The sequence below is a fragment of the Musca autumnalis genome, unplaced genomic scaffold, assembly GCF_047663935.1.
Source record: "Musca autumnalis isolate F117 unplaced genomic scaffold, ASM4766393v1 scaffold_2, whole genome shotgun sequence".
Classification (NCBI taxonomy): domain Eukaryota; kingdom Metazoa; phylum Arthropoda; class Insecta; order Diptera; family Muscidae; genus Musca; species Musca autumnalis.
Window position 1 is genome coordinate 249,874,418 of NW_027411755.1, and position 13,880 is coordinate 249,888,297.

Sequence of the window (13,880 nt, forward strand, 5' to 3'; positions counted from 1 at the left end):
AAAGTTAGAACCTTGCATTGTAAATGTGCGTGATTGTTGTTGTGAAGGCGTGAGATAAAGTTTAGTGTTTGGAAATTCGTACTGGAAGGGAATGCTGTGTTAGTGAAGGGTTAAAACCAGGAGTCAAATCTGAAATTTGCAATATGACTACGTATCATATTGGAATTTCGAAATAAAAAATATGGTAGTTGTGTAGGGATGCGATACTTCAGATTTTTTTTTTTGTATATTCTGACTACAATCGAAAAAAATATTGGTAATAAAAATAGGTCTTAGTACAACAGAATCTCCAGTATTCACCATTCCCGTATTAAATATTGTTTATATATATTTTGTTCCCTTTCCGCATACGAAGTAGCGGGCATTTGCTAGTAAAACATAATTATGAAAGTACTTTTTTAATTACCGTGGATTTTATTATAACCTACACCACTATGTGGGAAGGGTATTATAAGTTGGTTTTGCCCAAAAAGTTTGTAACGCATCGAAATAATGGTCGTAGACCCATATTTATATATACCAAAATTAATGTCTCGACGAGCTGAGTCGATCTGGCTATGTGTGTCCGTCCGTCCGTCCGACTGTCCGTCTGTCCATCTAAACCTTGTAATCACGCTACAGGTCGCAATTTTGATCGGATCGTCACGAAATTTTGGTTGTTGATGAGGGTCCCAGAGGGGAAGAAGCCTATTGATTTTGGTGATGGTCGGATAATTTTCAGGCGTCGGAATGGGCAAAAAACTTATGTGGATAAAAAGACAACGTTTTTTTCCAAAGCGAATATCTCAGCTTCTGTATGGGGTATACCAAAAGCAAGACCTGACAATAAAAGAAGAAAATATCACCTTTCTAATGATGTAAAGTAAGTTCTCGTAGGTGATCAAACAACGGAGATATTACAATAGTCGCAAATAAAACGCTAATTTTCATTCTTGCGATTTTAGTTATAATGACGAATATCACAGCTTTGGTTAAGGACTTTCCAGAAGCAAAGCCTGACTATGAAAGTAGAAGATCCCATCTTTACAATGATGTAAATTAGGTCGGCGTAGGTGACCAAATAACGGAGATATCGCAATAGTCGGTACATCCCATTTTTCCACTTTTTTGGAAATCACGCTACAGGTCGCAATTTTGATCGGATCGTCACGAAATTTTGAGGGTTAATGGGGGCGTCACAGATGAAGATGCCTATTTTTTTGGTGATGGTCGGATAAAATTTAGGGGTCGTAATGTTCAGAAAACTTATTTGGATAAAAAGACAATGTTTTTTCCAAAGCGAATATCTCAGCTTCTATATGGGATATACCAGTAGCAATACCTGACGATGAAAGTAGAAAATATCACCTTTCTAATGATGTAAAGTAAGTTCTCGTAGGTGATCAAACAACGGAGATATTACAATAGTCGCAAATAAAACCCTAATTTTCATTCTTGCGATTTTAGTTATAATGACGAATATCACAGCTTTCGTTGGGGACTTTCCAAAACCAAAGCCTGACTATGGAAGTAGAAGATCCCATCTTTACAATGATGCAACCAAGTCGGCTAGGTGACCAACTAACGGAGATATCGCAATAGTCGGTAATTCATCCCATTTTTCCTTTTTTTTGGAAATCACGCCACAGTTCGCAATTTTGATCGAATCGTCACGAAATTTTGAGTGTTGATGGGGGTCCCGGAGGGGAAGAAGCCTATTAATTTTGGTGATGGTCGGATAGTAATTAGGGGTCGGAATGAGCAAAAAAGTTATTTGGAGAAAAAGTCTACATTTTATTCCAAAGCAAATATCTCAGCGTCTATAAGGGGTATATAAAAAGCAAAACTTGGCAATGAAAGTGGAAAATATCACCTGTGAAACGATGTAACGTAGGTTGTCGTAGGCGGTCACACAACGAAGATACCGCAATAGTTGCTAATAGTACCCAACTTTTCATTTTTGCGATTTTAATAATAATGACGGATATTACACCTTTGGTTGGGGACCTTCTAAAAGCAAAGCCTGACTAAGAAAGTAGAAAATCCCATCTTTAAAATTATGCAAAGTAGGTTAGCGTAGGTGGTCAAATAATAGAGATATCGCAATAGTCGGTAATGCATTCCTTTTTTCCACTTTTTCTGCAATCACACTACAGGTCGGAATTTTGATCGGATCATCACGAAATTTTCTCAGAGAGATAGAAGCCTATTGATGTTGGTGATGTCGATAGCAGTCAAATATACAATTAAATATTATTTTGGTTCAGTTCGCCTTAAGTCATTTGGTATAAACGCCAGAAAGGTGAAAACTTTCGTATCTCCCTAAAAGAAATGTTTTCGAGTGAAAAGATTATGCACAGAGATAGTGGTGTAGGGTATCACATAGTCGGCCCAGTACCGACTATAGCCTTTTCCCACTTGTTTTTATTGATTTTACGTTCGAGGATCGATATCAGCTTTGTACAAAAGATTTTTACGTGCAGGACGCACAGAGGGAAAAATAGAAGTCGATGTGTTATTGTTTGTTTATCCGTAATTAGGATAAAAATCAGAGTTCGAAAATAAACAGTACACTAACTTAGTGTACCGCTCCGAGAACAGTATCACTAAAATATTTTTAGCGTTAGTGTTCCGGAACACAAACACTAAAAAATATTTTAGTGATACTGTTCCGGAGCACAACGAAAAACGTAGTGTACCACATTTTGGTACACTAAAAACGTTGGGTACCGCAGTCGGAACACTAAAAATCGTAGTGCTCCGCAGTCGGAGCACTAAAAATCGTAGTGCTCCGCAGTCGGAACACTAAAAATCGTAGTGCTCCGCAGTCGGAACACTAAAAATCGTAGTGTTCCGCAGTCGGAGCAGTAAAAAATCGTAGTGTACCACATGTCGGAACACTAAAAAATAACGTAATCATAATGTACCACACACGAGTTTATTATGATTTGGGAGGAAAATTAAAAATTTATAATTTTTGAATTAAGTACAAATTAAGACATAAAAACACAGATACACCTGTTATATCCATGTATGTATACATATTAATTAATAACGTTGGGAACTTAAGTAGAAAATATGACAAACTTTAATTCGGTTCTTGTACAATGGCGCACTAAAAATTGTAGTGTTCTGACTGTGGATACATAGAAAATACCACAAAGGAGTTTATTATGATTGGTGAGGAAAATTAAATATTTTAAATTTTTTTTTAATAAATACAAATTAAGAAATAAACTATAATAGAACACGTGAAAAACGTCTGATTTGATTTTTGGAGAATGGATCAATAGAAATCGTAGTGTTCGATTGCGGAGCACTAACAGTCGTAGTGTTCCGACTGCCGGATCTCTAAAAATCGAAACAATGGATCAATAAAAATCGTAGAGTTCGGCTGCGGAGCACTAAAAATCGTAGTGTTCCGACTGCCGGATCACTAAAAATTTTAGTGTTCCGACTGCCGGATCTCTAAAAATTGAAACAATGGATCAATAAAAATCGTAGTGTTCGACTGCGGAGCACTAAAAATCGTAGTGTTCCGACTGCCGGATCTCTAAAAATCGAAGCAATGGATCAATAAAAATCGTAGTGTTCGGCTGCGGAGCACTAAAAATTGTAGTGTTCCGACTGCCAGATCACTAAAAATTTTAGTGTTCCGACTGCCGGATCTCTAAAAATCGAAACAAAGGATCAATAAAAATCGTAGTGTTCGGCTGCGGAGCACTAAAAATCGTAGTGTTCCGACTGCCGGAGCACTAAAAATGTTAGTGTTCCGACTGCCGGATCTCTAAAAATCGAAACAAAGGATCAATAATAAGTAAGTACATGGATATAAGTACATGGATATAACATGCTCATCTTAATTTGTATTTATTAATTTTTACTTGACCCAAAAGCCATCAAATATTTAATTTTGCTCATAAATCATAATAAACAGATGATTACCTAAACGTCGAACAGTAGCATTTTTACTGCTCCATTGTCCAAAAACCAGTCAGACGTTTTTCACATTTCCTACTTATTTTTATTTCTTAATTTGTATTTATTAAATTTTCCTCACGAATCATAATAAACTCATGTGTGGTACATTACCTTATTGTATTGCACGTGGTATACTACGATTTTTAGTTATCCAGCAGTCGGAACGCTACGATTTTTAGTGATCCGGCAGTAGGAACACTACGATTTTTAGTGATCCGGCAATCGGAACCCTAAAAATTGTAGTATCCAAAATTCAAATCAGATATTTTACACATTTACTTCTAATTTTTATTTATTAATATGTATTTATTTATCCTAAAAACATAAAATATTTAATTTCCCTCATAAATTATAATAAACAGACGATTACCTTAACGTTATTTTTAGCGTTTTGGCTCTTGGTACGCTACGATTTTTAGTGCTCCACAACCGAACACTACAATTTTTATTGATCCGTTGTTTCGATTTTTAGAGATCCGGCGGTCGGAACACTACAATTTTTAGTGATCCGACAGTCGGAACACTACGATTTTTAGTGATCCGGCAGTCGGAACACTACGATTTTTAGTGCTCCATTGTCCAAAAACCAAATCAGATGTTTTTCACATTTTCTTTTAATTTTTATTTATTAAAAAAAATATATATATAATATTTAATTTCCTCAGAAATCATAATAAATTAATGTATGGTTCATTACCTTATAGTTTCAAAACGTGGTACAAAACGATTTTTAGTGCTCCGGCACAACGATCTTTCTGCTTCATTCCACAAAAACTAAATATTGTTTTTTCATAATTTTGACCATATTTCGCAATGTGTTTAACTAATTTAAACATACATGGATGTAACAGTTTATCTTAATTTTTATTTGATCAAATTTAACCAAATATTTAATTTTCCTAAGAAAACATAATACCTTTATTATTTTTTAGTGTTCCAACACGTGGTGCACTATGATTTTTAGTGATGCGGCAGTCGGAACACTAAAATTTTTAGTGCTCCGCAGTCGGAGCACTACGATTTTTAGTGCTCCGGCAGTCGGAACACTAAAATTTTTAGTGCTCCGCAGTCGGAACACTACGATTTTTAGTGCTCCGCAGTCGGAGCACTACGATTTTTAGTGCTCCGGCATGCGGTACACTACGATTATCGTTGTGTTCCGGTACAGTATCACTAAAAAATTTTTTAGTGTTTGTGCTCCGGAGCGGTACACTATCGTAGTGTACCTATCCACCTTGGTACGGTACAGAACGGTACGGTACGATATTATAGTGTTTATTTTCGAACACTGATAAAAATACCTCTAGATTCCAGATCTAACTATTCCCGCAGACATTGGCCAAATATATTCAGCGTATAAAAATCAAGCCAATGCGCCGATTACAGCTTTTTGCTGCTGCGAAGAATGTTTTAAGAAACCACGAGCGTAACATTCTTCCCCCTTTCCCCACTGGATGGGGGTATACGGTAAGAATTGATCTATGATGTTAATACAAAATTACATGATGCAAAGATTGGATTGGGGAAACAAAACCAATCTCAAAAAAACACAAAACCCAACCAATTTAGCGAATTAAAAAAATCAACATTTTTGTCTGAAAATTGGTAAAATTTTTAATATAGATCTTATAGCGTTCTTCCTGGAAGAAGATTTCCTCAACTTGCCACTGATGACAATTATGTTAATGTACGTGGTCAAATAAGAGAGTTATACGCTAATAAACCGTATTCTAGGACAGCTTTAGTTAGCAACCCACCATTTATAGTCTGGCAGTAGATGGCAGCTAATTTTAATACTGAATAATCTTAAACCCATGACCTACTTTGGAAAATTATTCCCGAGGATCGAATTGGCATTACAAAATACACTTAGAAAATATGCAGCTAACTAGAATTCCACAACACGTTAAAACACTATTTTTTAATTTAGCTATTACCTCCTCCTTGAAAATCCACTATAATATTTTGCTTTACGTATTAGTTTCGCGATTATTTGAATATATTTACTCGCACATAAAATATAGGTTGTGCTCACAACAAATCATATTAGTCAAATGTTCCGACTTTTGAAGCTATTCTTAAGAAGATCGCGTTCGAACGAAACAAAAACTAATATATTTTTAAAAAGGTCCAAGTCATAGCTGTCAGAGCTGCCAGATGTTGTACCAAAATTTTGACATTCATTTTTTTATTTTTGGCAATGGGTGGATCCACTTTGCATCGTGCTCTTTTAGTAATAAAAACTTGTATTTAGAGACGCATTACTACTTTACTTTTCGTTTTTCCCCCATTTCCTAGGAAACGCAGGACGGCCGTTTTCAATTTTTAATTTATTTTTCAGTCTGTCAATTCCAAGCGATATCTGATATTTAATATAAACTCTAAAATGCATCCTTAGCGCAGGATGGCATATTTCCTTATAAACGGCAAAAATTCAAAAATCGCAAAAAGTCAAAGGAAATAATTTATTCTAGACAAGATATGTAAAAATAAAAAAATATCCGATCTGATCCGATTTTATACATTACCCCTGTTTTAATTGCAGAAATGTAATATAATGGACGTTACATACTTGTGGCTTAGAAACCTAATTAGTTTAATTAAATGCCTTTACGATAAACCAAAAATATGAAAGATTTGACAATAATATGTTCAGAGACAACACACGTCGATAGCAATTTTAAAATAAAACACTGTAACTAAAAACATCATCGTGAACACTGTAAAAAATATTTATATAAAATGCACCGTTATTCCGTTCAGACGAATTAATTCTAATTATTGTATATACTGTACTAAAGTTTCATAGTTTTTTTGAAGTCCATTTTGTGATTTTCTGCACGCTAGATCGGTATTTTTCATACTGTGCGACGAACGAAAACTAACCACAAAATATATTATCAAACTCAGTCTAAAAATTGTCAATAAATAGGAACCGTCATTTCCATATGGCTGATACAAAAAAAATATTTTAAATTCAGTTATATTCTGTGGAACCTATAGATGAATTCTACATTAACCCTCCGTCATGCACATGTAACTGGCCAGATATATTACGAATTCAACTGTGATTTAAATATATTTCTGATTTAGCTAGGGGATTGAGTCTCCAGGTACCCTCTACAAATACACTGTACAACAAAATCGAACTTTTTTTTAAATTACAATAAACCCCGCACAGATTATGAAAGAGGACCGAAAAAAGAAGACACGTGTATCGGCGTTTTGAAAGTTTACGTCGAGAAGTAACCTAAATAGACGTGACAAGTTCCGCCCATTTCTACAGGTTTTGAAATATTCGACATCAGATTCCTTGGAATCCTTGCATTTTAGGTATAAAGTGTCTTTGGCGGTATTACTGACAACAATGCGGGGTATCTTTTTATGAAAAAAATTAACCCTCATGCGAGTCAATAAAGGGGTCTTGTTGGTCAATTTTTTCAAAAACGTTTAAAAAGTCCTTTAAAATGAGATCGTATCAGATCAAAATATTCTACAAAATTATTTGTCATGAAATTTTACTATAGGCCCCCGAATACACCAAAACTGTAAATCGTACATAAACGCCAGGAAACTGCCAAAAGCAAAATCACGTTTTAGGGTTAATGTTGTACTTTATCTGAGTTTATTAAGTTTTGTCCCACGAAACTTCATTCTAGATAGAAGACGTCAAAGACAAAAATATTCTCCATCAAATTTCAATATAAGTCGCCGAATAAATGAAATATGTATTTACAATATATATCAAGAAAATATATACATCAAGTTTGCCAACAAAATACCCAAATATTTTTTGAATAAATTAATTTTGTTCTTTTTTCGGGTTGATGCATGAAAGTAACATGAAATTTAGTTTTAGACGAAAGTTGTTAAAAGAAGAAATATTCTACACAAAATTTTATAATAAGTCCCGGAACAAACTATATATCTAAGTAAAATACTTTGTTAAGAAAATGAAGTTACAAAATTATATATTATAGGTAGAAATTATTTGTTAAACTTTTAGACTCTTAATTAAAATTTATTCCATACTGAGTCAAAATCTCCTAAAATACTTCACTTTTTTGGGCGTTGTGTCAAAAGAAATCAATCCAAATCAAAATTCATTATGAGTCTCTAAATAAAAGAAATTTGTAGCTGTAATATTTAACATCTCCAGAAGTTTTCGCTTTTTATATATGATTAAGGACCATATTATACCGTTTTTATTCACATTTTCGTTATCTGCGGTCACAAAATATATTTTATTGATGTTTTTGATAATAAATTCTTTCAGAAGATTATGTGTGCTCGATCCAAACAGTTTTTGAAATATCTGTGGTGAATATATATAGGGAAAATATTGATAACTCAGATTGGACTTTGAAAAATTACGTATTTTAGTACTATAAACTAAAATAACGTCATCAGGATAAATCATAGGTTCCTGACATTGTATGTGAAAATGCGGGGATAGTCTACGGCTATTGTCCAGTGAATATATATCTGACATACGAGTCCTAACATCCATGGTTTTGGCATGGTCCTAAATACTATAATGATGACAGCTACTCCTGCTCTGATAAAATTGACTGAATTAACAGTTTGTATCGAGCACACATAATCTTCTGAAATAATTTATTATCAAAAACATCAATAAAATATATTTTGTGACCGCAGATAACGAAAATGTGAATAAAACCGTAGAATATGGTCCTTAATCATATATAAAAAGCGAAAATTTCTGGAGATGTTAAATATTATAGCTACAAATTTCTTTTGTTTAGAGACTCATAATGAATTTTGATTTGGAACATTTCTTCTTTTGACATAACGCCCAAAAAGTGAAGTATTTTAGGAGATTTTGACTCAGTATTGAATAAATTTTAATTAAGAGTCTAAATGTTTAACAAATAATTTCTACCTATAATATCTAATTTTGTAACGTCAGTTTCTTAACAAATTGTTTTACTTAGATATATAGTTTGTTCCGGGACTTATAGTAAAATTTTGTGTAGAATATTTCTTCTTTTAACAACTTTCGTCTAAAACTAAATTTCATGTTACTTTCATGCATCAACCCGAAAAAAGAACAAAACTAATTTATTCAAAAAATATTTGGGTGTTTTGTTGGCAAATTTGATGTATATATTTTCTTGATATATATTGTAAATACATATTTCATTTATTCATCGACTTATATTGAAATTTGATGGAGAATATTTTTATCTTTGACGTCTTCTATCTAGAATGAAGTTTTGTGGGACAAAACTTAATAAACTCAGATAAAGTACAACATTAACCCTAAAACGTGATTTTGCTTTTGGCAGTTTCCTGGCGTTTATGTACGATTTACAGTTTTGGTGTATTCGGGGGCCTATAGTAAAATTTCATGACAAATAATTTTGTAGAATATTTTGATCTGATACGATCTCATTTTAAAGGACTTTTCAAACGTTTTTGAAAAAATTAACCAAAAAGACCCCTTTATTGACTCGCATGAGGGTTAATTTTTTCATAAAAAGATACCCCGCATTGTTGTCAGTAATATTGCCAAAGACTCTTTATACCTAAAATGCAAGGATTCCAAGGAATCTGATGTCGAATATTTCAAAACCTGTAGAAATGGGCGGAACTTGCCACGCCTATTTAGGTTACTTCTCGACGTAAACTTTCAAAACGCCAAAACACGTGTCTTCTTTTTTTCGGTCCTCTTTCATAATCTGGTCGAATTATCTTGTAATTTTTTTGTGTGTTGTACAGTGATATTGTAAGGTATCGTTTTATGAAAAAATACTTTAAACAAACAACAACAGGCAAAATGTATGTAGATTTTTTCATCTATACATCGTATACGCAGCGCATGTATCTGACCAGATGCACACACATTTGCTCCAATCCGGTATGCCTACAACATTCGAAATCAGAGTATACATGTTTTAGTTGCTTACCTGAAGCTTTGTGAGACTTTTTTAATTAAGAATTAATTAAAACTTGCTTTATAACTACAAAATTTAATTAAAATGAACTTTAAAGCAATTCTTTTGTTTTTTTTTTTTTTTTTTTGACATTAAACACAAAAATACAATTTTTCTTGTTTTATTTCTCATATTTTTTACAGGGGTTAACATGTACTAAGAACAAAAAAATAGAAAATATATATCAGCCTGGCGTGATAACAATATAAGAATATAATATTATCACTAAAATAGCATATTTTTCATATAAATGTACTGAAATACATACTGTATCTAGCCAGATACATGCGCTACGTACGACCATCGGAACATGTGCATGACGGAGGGTTAATCGGTGTATGTGATTTTTTTTCATTTTTGGCGCGCTAAATCAGTATTATTATACCCTCCACCATAGGATGGTGGGTATATTAAGTTTGTCATTCCGTTTGTAACTACTCGAAATAATCATTGTAGACCCTACAAACTATATATATTCTTGATCAGTGTGCAATTCTACATCGATATAGCCATGTCCGTCCGTCTATCCGTCTGTCAGTCTGTGGAAATCACTCTAGCGTCCGAACGGATTGAAGTAGGTGGATGAAATTTTGGTAAAATCTATTATATGTATGTAGGACTTTTGGTATTGAAAGCGGGCTATGTAGGTCTACGTCTTCGTATATCCCCCATACAAAGTGATGCGTTACGCGTCGTCGTTTTAAGAAAATTTTAAGATATTTGTCCCATTTGACCACCGAATTGGTTGTAATTTGGTATTTTGTGTCTCCAGAGGCTAAAAAATATTTCTACCAAATTTTGTTTATATAGGTCCACGTTTTGGTATAGCCCCCATATAAGGCCGCATATATAGTACGCGTCATTTTAAGATATTTTGAATATATTAGTCTTATTTGACCACAGAATCCGTTGTAACTTTGCATTTTGCGTTTCTAGAGGCTAAGAAACGTATCTACCATAAAGTGTTTTCGTAGGTCCACGTTTTGGCATAGCCCCCATATAACGCCCATATATAGTACGCGTCACTTTAAGATATTTTGAATGTATTAGTCCCATCTGACTACAGAATCGGTTGTAAGTTTGTATTATGTGTTTCCAGAGGCTAAGAAATATGTCTACCATCAAATGTTTATATTGGTCCAGGTTTTGAAATAGACCCCATAGGACGACATCTCCCGATTTCCTGTATTAGGAAGGTTTTAGCCTCATTATCTCAGCGAAATGCCTGATATTTGGTATTTAGTCTTCGTTGTGGGTATAAAAATTTCCACCTTAAATTAGTCGGTATAGGTCAACGTCTTCATATAGCCCCCATAGAACGGCATCGCCCGATTTTCGGTATTTTAAAGGTTTTAGCCTCATTATTCCACCGAAGTGGCTGAAAATTCGTATTTTGTCTTTTTCCGGGCTACAAAAATTTCTCTCAGAAATTTGTCGGTGCAGGTTTGAAAGAACAGTACCTCCCGATTATCGGTATTTTGAATTTTGTAACCTCATTATTTCACCGAAGTAGCTGTAATTTGGTATTTAGTCTTTTTTCCCTCAGAAATTTGTCGGTATACGTGCATGTTTTGGGGGATACCCCCATACAACGGTATATCCAAAATTTTCGGTATATTGAAGGTTTTAGGCTTATTATAACACGGAAATGGCTGCAAGATGGTACTTAGTCTTCGTTGAGGGTATAAAACTTTCCACCTAAAATTTGTCGGTATAGGTCCATGTCTTCACATAGCCCCCATAGAACGGTACCTCCCGATTTTCTACATATAGCTCGTTCTCCACCAAAATAGCTGATATTTGGTATTTAGTTTTTGATAGAGGTATGAAACATTCCAGCCGAAATGTGCCGGTAAAGGTCGACGTCCTCAAATACCCCCATAGGACCGTACCTTCCGATTTACGGTATTTTGAAAGTTGTGGCCTCAATATACCACCGATATGACTGAAATTTAGTATTAAAATTGCCATGGGTGTATAAAATATTGCAGAAGAGAATTATCAGTATAAGCCCTTTTCTTCAAATAACCCCCATAACCCCCATAGAAGCGTAAATTTCGAATTTCGGGATTTTAAAGTTGGGTCATCAATATCCCATCGAAACGGATGAAATATAATATTTAATCTCCTTTGGTGGTATAAAACTTCCCACCTGAAAATTGCCGGTATTGTTCCATGTTTTTATATACCCTCCTTAGAAAGATCCCTCCTAATTTTCGGTATTTTGAAAGTTTTAGCCACAATATTCAATGGGAATAACATAAATTTGGTATTTAGCCTTCGCTGGAGTTACGAAACTTTCCTCCAGAAATTTATCGGTACAGGTTAACGTTTTATACAGCCTCCATAGAACGGTGCTCCCGATGTTGTTAACTATCCAAATCCAGAATATACCAGTTAAGGTCTAGTCGGTTTTGCAATTTTTGAAGGGAGTAATATCAGTTGAGATGTATATCCTTCTCCTGCAATAAAAGGAAGAGTTTAGTACTTTCATAAACGAAATAAAACTTATTGTTCCTATTTATTTCAATACAGTTCGTGGTTGAGGTTATAAAAATTTCGGCCTGGCCGAACTTAACGCTTTTCTTACTTGTTTTCACTGTGGGAGGTGATCTTAACGTTGCCGTAAGCAAGATGCTAGAGTTGGGTAACCCAGTTCCTAGTTCACTGTACTAGTCCCAAAAGGTATGTATGTGTAAATTCATAAAATCTAACGTGTAATATTATTTATACACAGTTGTTTCATACAAATAATTGGGTCATTGGAACTGCCTAGTGAACTGGATAGTTAGATATAGTTCATTTGGCACAACTCTATTAATTACTCTAGTGTAGATGCTGCAAGAAAGGCTTTGATATTATGGACGAAGTGCATAGTCGCATTTTACGTTAGTAAACAGAATCTAACAAGGAGAAAAAATTCATTGGAACGAATTTAAAAATTAGGAGTGGTCTAATAAAATACTCGATACAAATTTCTCACTATATTGCCGGAAAAGTATCTGCTTTTAAGCTAACTAACCTCTTATCCATCGAGCTCCTTAAATTGCTTTTGCGAAGAAATCCTTTGATTATATCCAAGTTTTTTTATTATTCACCAGTTTTTATGGGTTTTTCTTATCCTTTAACTAATTTCTAATTTTTTCTCACTTTTCACATTCGCTTATATTGCAGATTTTATTCAATAAACACTTGTTGAAGAATGGTTTGGACATTTGGCACTTATTTTCTTGTTATGGGCTTCACAATCATGCATTTCATAAAACAACATAATTTTATTTGAAATTTTACCAAAGTCTTTCGAAACTTTACATTTTCCATATTGCATAGTATTAAATTTTTTTATTTATTACATTTAAAAAAATTATTTATTACTCTTCAAATACGAGTAAATCATTTATCTGAGTTCCGTTATCTGAGTTCCGCTTTCGTCAACATTTCATTTGTTACTAAACATTTCTCTTGTTGGGGGCTGTGGATTCCTACAAGCCACAGTTTGTATGCAACACACATTCGCCACTCATCAATCGCCCATTCCGGGGAAAATGTTTTCTCTTTGTTGTCGTTGTATATTCGTATTTTTATCTTTCTCTTAAACTTCACGAACATTTGTCGTGTAGTTGTATGTTACGGACGCTTCCCAGTGCAATTGTTTACACTGTTAGTAAAGCCGGCAAACACAACAGAGTCGTGTGGCATTGGAATATGTTGCAGGAGAAAATGTTGCTGAGACATTAGAAGAAATGAAGATTGGATTGTAGTTCCCAAAATTAAATAAAAGAAAGTATTATTTATTAGCATATAATACAGAAATTGGTGTTAAAAATCGCGAAGAACAGTTTTTAGGCAAATCCACATTGTGACACATTTTACATATCATTGGAAGACTACCCCCCTAACGATTACCATAAGGCCCCAAACGATTTTGTACCATAACACAATATGTTGCCAATATTTTAAAAA

General features: G+C 34.0%; 1 pseudogene; it reads right to left on the minus strand.

The window, feature by feature from the left end:
* Nucleotides 1-13,101, minus strand: part of LOC141392562 (kinesin-like protein GA13060) — a 76,304-nt pseudogene extending 63,203 nt beyond the window's left edge.
* Nucleotides 13,102-13,880: the final 779 nt, after the last annotated feature.